Source organism: Chelon labrosus, assembly GCF_963514085.1.
Source record: "Chelon labrosus genome assembly, contig: SCAFFOLD_206, whole genome shotgun sequence".
Classification (NCBI taxonomy): Eukaryota; Metazoa; Chordata; class Actinopteri; order Mugiliformes; family Mugilidae; genus Chelon; species Chelon labrosus.
The window spans coordinates 1,940-8,321 of record NW_028181787.1 but is presented as its reverse complement, the minus strand read 5'-3'; positions in this window follow the sequence as shown (position 1 = coordinate 8,321).

Sequence of the window (6,382 nt, the reverse complement as noted above, 5' to 3'; positions counted from 1 at the left end):
TCGGCAGCGCTAGTTAGCCTGTAGCATCATCTCAGCAGGTGCAACACTGAAAGCCCAGGACACGTATCGTACTGCACTACCTTGTACTTGCACATGAGAGAGAGAGAGAGAGAGAGCGAGAAAAAAAAACGAAAAAAAAACTCCAGCAGCCGAGAGGTTTGAGAAATGAGTTTGCTTTGACGTTTACATCTAGTGTCTGAGCATGATAGAGGTGCATATTCACTAAATAACACCGTCACGCTGAAAGTGTGTACAGTAAGTGAAATGAAATCCATGCAGGAACAGTGAATTTATTCTTTGTGCACACAGGTGATATTCACATTGTTCCTTGACAAAAAAAAGAAACATTAACAAAAAGCAGTAGGGGATGTTCTTGGCATTTTTTGCAAACACTGGGAGACAGACGGTTAAATCAAGACACAGCGGTGTTGTTGCATCATATAACTCAGATTACTGGAAGTGTTTGAAAAGTACAGTGAAACTGCCACGACTTCACTTTGTGGTTTCTCTATCAGGAAATAAAATCAGTTTAAGGAGTAAACATTGGCTTCCTTCATGCAAAGAATCCTGACTTGAAAGAAACATCACACTTTCCGTGCTATCGGCCATTAAAATAGGAATATATGTGGTGCAGTAGAGTAATCGTGTTGAAGAGCAAATGCACTGAACATCGCATTTCTGTGCTCACTGGAAACAATGTGAGGCTGTACAAGTGTGGATTTTTGCTTTCAAATCTTTTAGCGGCTTCTGTTGGTACTGTAGTGCTAAGCTAAACGGCCCGCAACGTAAACCTGGTAAAGCCTTAGTCCTAGTCTAATGCCAGACACACTGCGCTTCTTTTTTCGTGTGTTCCAACTAGGTGTAATGTCATCTATGAAGATCAGGTTTAGGCAGGATGAGGGTTTCGTGCAACATACAGACTATCCTATGTGTGACTTCTTCCTCATAGTTTCCGCGTCAGAGATATTAAATGCTCTCAGTGTAACGAGTTATGGCGCTAATCCTTGGTACGGTAGGTAAAGGTGCTAACAGGGGAGCAAAAACAGAACTTCAGATCTTCACTAGTAGTGCCTATTTTTCATCAGATCATCGTGACCTTCCTCACTTAACATCATCACAACATTTTAAATTAAGGAGCGGCTGATGAGTGTGTGTCGAGGTTGAAGGTTTGAATGCAAATAGAGGCGTAGGAAAGTCTTGCTGCAAGTTGCTCTGCGTTCGCTACTAGTTCTGTGCTGTACCTGTGCCGTTCAAGCCATGTCGGATTTGTCCTCCGTTTGCTCCAGACAAGTACAGTGAAATTGGATTTACATGGGCTCTGTTACCCGAGAAAAAGAAAAAAAGATAAAAGAAAATTCAGCCACGTCCAAGTATGTAGAGTACAATAAAAGTGTGCAAAGGCCAAAGAGTACATCAGGTTTCATTTAAATGAAACTATACATGCAACATAAACAGGAAATTGTTTTCATTAGTTAGAGTAGAAGCTCTTCTTAACAGTCATTGAGTTAGTCCTGCTAATGATACAGTTGCACATCTCTAGACTTGCTAAGTTCTCACTGTGTGAACTACAAACTTACGCAATGGGAAACTATGCTGTTACCATGCTGAGTCGCGGTTACTCGTGTTCGGTGGTATTTTGCCGCCCGTTTAAAAAATAAATAAATAAATAAATAGTTTCGAGTTATTTAAAACGTGTCCTGATTTGCCGTTTGTTCATGCATGCAGCTGTTGACTTTAGACCTGACTTTCCTATACTCCAAACGTTTGAGGGAACAGCTTGACCTTTCTCTAATCATTGTTTTAGCACCCAACACCCCTGCACGGTGCCCTCTATAGATATTACCTCGAGACACATATCTGGAATCAGCATTGTTAGTGAACATGATGTGGCCGCACCAAATCCACAGAACGTTTTGTACTGGGACGTCATAATGGAAAATCCGACGATTACTTTTTGTCATATCATCCTGGGTCCGGCACGGGTACAGTACAGTTGTTCTGCAGTGAAAAATCCAAGAGTTCTTCCTGCGTCGTTTATCAAGAACACTGATTTGTAACAGATTATTTTACGCGATCTATATTTAACAGACGACAAAATGCCTGTAAAAGAAATACTGATTAATGAAGGACAAGGACATTTTCTATTCAGCCATCACACTAATTACTACAGTTCATCCCTTCCAGAGTATATGTGTGTCGAACAAAACAAGAGTTGTCTGCTATTGCTGAAAGACATTTGTGTTCACATCGAGGGATCAACACTCACTTTTATATGAATTCCCTTCTCAAGAGCCGATCAGGCTGACAGGAGAAAATGTACTGTAGTCGGGGACTATACTAAAGGGTGTACAGACATGCCATATATAAATAAATAATTTAATATCTGTAATTATAAATATTGCATTGTATTGATTCAACATGTAGTATGTGGAATTTATTTAGATTTTTTTTTTTTTTTTTTTTTTTTTAAGCTGTGAATTATTCTTGATTTAAATATTTTACTGCAGATCTCACGGCGTCCTGTCGTTATTACGCTGCCGTCGGTTATTCGCGCTCTTTGCACTCTCTGCCACGCGGCAGACGCGGCAGAGACTCGAACTCTTGTGATATTTGTGCACTGCAAAAATGAAACCATCAGTTAAGCAGGTGAGTAAAATGTGCACAATAAGTTGATGACGAGACGTTGATCCGGTTTTAAATAATCTAAATCACTGTTTCCTCCTCAAGCAATCCTCCTGAGTACACTCTGAGTACGTGTCACAGCCTGCTTACAGTCTGTCAAATGTCATAAATTAACTGAAACATTAGGTACTATGTGTATTAAACAGCAGGCACTTTCCCACTGACTTGGGCCCAGCCGGATCCGGGACTTCAAGGATTTTTTTATAGTCCCATGTCACGTCAGCATAGCTCCGGATGTTGCGGTCTGAGGTTGCAGTGAAGCAGACCTGAAACTGCAGAAATCCACGTCCTCGTTTATGTGTGTCATCGGTCTTGCAGTGCCAAGCTAAATAGCAGTCAACAGTAAAGCCTTTATTCTAGTCTAATGGCAGACACACTGCAGTTCTTTTCCGTGTGTTCCACCTAGGTGTGATATCAGTCATACAGATACAGAAGTCAAGTTTTTGTGTGGTGGTTGAGGGTGATGTGCAACACACAAGAGTTATAGTTAACAGGACTTCTCATCAGTGCAGAGAACAATTTAAAAGTCTTCACTTCATCTCCGATTCCTTGTTATAGCAGCAGCAGCATTGGCACAGTCAAAATTTCCACAGGAATTTTCTAGTTTAATAATTACAATGGCCCGACGACGGCCAGGACAGGCTCCGGAAAAAACATCCAGAGCATGCTGCAGTTTCACCGGGTGCGGACCAGTTACATTCCTTGGCATCTGAATCTTTTGTGTTCCTATCAGTAGTCAAAGTTAGGCGTAGGAGGAGGGAGGGGCCTTTCACCATAATCTGCAACAATCAGACCATAAAATGTCATGTAATTCCTAACTGTGATTTACCAAATGGCCTTAAACTGTAGAAAGATGAGTCCGTCTTTACCATCTGTACGGCTAACATGCTGTTTGAAGAGGTCAGGGTCAAATAGAAGGTCTAACTCCTCTGGGACTTCATCGGGTCTGTTAGGAGGAAAAACACCAGATTACTTAACGATACAATAACAGTAGATACAATTCAAATAAAAGCCGACGTTGACGAGTTGGTCTGGTTCCTCTTGATAGCACATTCAGTTCATGCATTTCCTAGTTTACACGTGACCAAAGTAAAACAGGTTTCATCAGAGAAACTAGACTTAATGTGGGGTTATTTCTAAAGAAAAAAAGAAAAAAAAGGGGGATTATTGTCTTATAAATGAAGGCAAAACAGAATAATAGTTAACTACATTGACACGAATGATTCCACTGAACAAGCTTGTGGTGAAGGTCCTCTTCATCACTGGAACTGATTAACATAACAGCACTCAATTCAATTCAACAAGATAAGATGAAATAACTCAGACACAAAGCTGAAATATTGAATGTATTTTATTGTGTGTTTTTCTTGGTGGGGCCTCTCAGCTGCTACTGATGAGTGTTGTAAGGGTTGTGTTTCTTACCTTTGCTGTCCCCTCAGGTGTTCAGGCTAAGAGAGGCTGCTGGAGGTCTGAACACTTCTTCTTAAAGGTCCCGGGAGAGACCATTGGGATAGGGGGGGGGGGGGGGGGGGGGGGGGGGGGGAGTGCAGCAAATGTTCGCAGATTTTAAAGGATTGCTATGACTGGATGTCAGCTAGGAAAGGGTTTTATGAGGTTGATAAGATTAGAGGTATTTAGAGTATATGTATTTGTTTATTTACATTATTTAACCGAATATTGTATGGTGGCTCTCGGGAGGGAGCTCACCTGTTCAGTGGTAGGGCTAATTGGTAGCAGCCTATAAAAGGGAGTCTGTGCACACAGACAAGGTGTGAGTGATTGACAGGGCTGTGACCCAGGCCTCATGCCACAAAAGGGCGTGATTTTCTTTTTTGTTATGTCATTCATTATCAGGGTGAAATTAACACTTGGCTGGTCTGCACCTCATCTGAGACTCAAGCTTCTGGTTTTTAATTTAACTGCTACCAGGCAATCCTAACAAAGGCTGTCAGAAGTGGGAGGAAGGAGACAAGGACGACGAGAGACAAAGAGAGGAAAAAGCAGGAACAGCTCTTTTCCAGAGCAGGAGGGAGGTCCTGACACACTGTGTGCAGACAAACTTTATGTCCAAGCTGTTATAAGTCTATCAGTAATTAGGAGTGGAGGGAATTAAGACCACCCCTTATCACCCCCAAACGGACTTTCAACGGACTTGTTGAAAAATACAACCCGACACTGAAAAACATGCTAAGTTTCCCTCAGGCCTATAGAGAGGTGCCACCAGGAGAGAATGTGGTGACATTTGTGGTCAAGCTGAGACAGAGGTCGGAGGCAATGACTGCACTTACCCAGGAGTCCATGAGGACAGCACAACAGACCCAAAAGAAATTGTATGCCCAGAAAGCTAGAGAGAGAGAGTCCTGGAACCAGGCCAGCAGGTATTGTTGTTGCTTCCAACTTCTGACTTCTGAGTTTTTTCCTGGAAATGAGGATGTGGTTGACACAGTTGACCTGTCTCATCAGCTTCAATGCAGAAGGATATTGCAACCCTTCTGGACCCAGAGCTACAGTGGCTTGCAAAAGTACTCATACCCCTTGAACTTTTCCACATTTTGTCACATTACGACCACACACATGAATATATTTTATTGGAATTTTATGAGAAAGACTGACACAGAGTGGCACACAGTTGTGAAGTACAAAGAAAATTTTACATGATTTTATAATTTTTTTTTTTTACAAATAAAAAACTGAAAAGTGCGGTGTGCAAAAGTATTCAGCCCCCTTTTCTCTGAGTGCAACCAATTGCCTTCAGAAGTCATCTGATGATTGCTGAATGATCGAATGTTGACCTAATGACTAAATAGAGTCCACCTGTGTGTAATCTAATCTCAGTACAAACACAGCTGTTCTGTGATGGCCTCAGAGGTTTGTTAAGAGAATATTGGGGAGCAAATAGCATCATGAAGTCCAAGGAACACACCAGACGGGTCAGGGATAAAGTTGCGGAGAAGTTTAAAGCAGGGTTAGGCTATAAAAAAGGTTTCCCAAGCTTTGAACATCTCACGGAGCACTATTCAATCCATCATCCGTAAATGGAAAGAGTATGGCACAACTGCAAACCTACCAAGACACAGCTGTCCACCTAAACTTACAGGCTGAACAAGGAGAGCATTGATCAGAGATGCAGCCAAGAGGCCCATGGTGACTCTGGACGAACTGCAGAGGTCCACAGCTCAGGTGGGGGAATCTGTCCACAGGACAACTATTGGTCGTGCACTGCACAAATCTGGCCCTTACGGAAGAGTGGCAAGAAGAAAGCCATTGTTAAAAGAAAACCACAAGAAGTGCCGTTTCATGTTTGCCAGAAGCTATGTTGGGGACACAGCAAACATCTGGAAGAAGGTGCTCTGGTCAGATGAGCCCAAAATTGAACGTTTTGACCTAAATGCAAAACGTTATGTGTGCCGGAAAACTAACACTGTACATCACTCTGAACACACCATCCCCCCCTGTCAAACATGGTGGTGGCAGCATCATGTTCAGGGGGTGCTTCTCTTCGGCAGGGACAGGGAAGATAGTCAGAGTTGATGGGAAGATGAATGGAGCCAAATACAGAGCAATCTTGGAAGAAAACCTGTTGGAGTCTGCAAAAGACTTGAGAGAGGGGTGGAGGTTCACCTTTCAGGAGGACAACGACCCTAAACATAAAGCCAGGGCAACAATGAAATGGTTTAAAACAAAACATATTGCACACAGA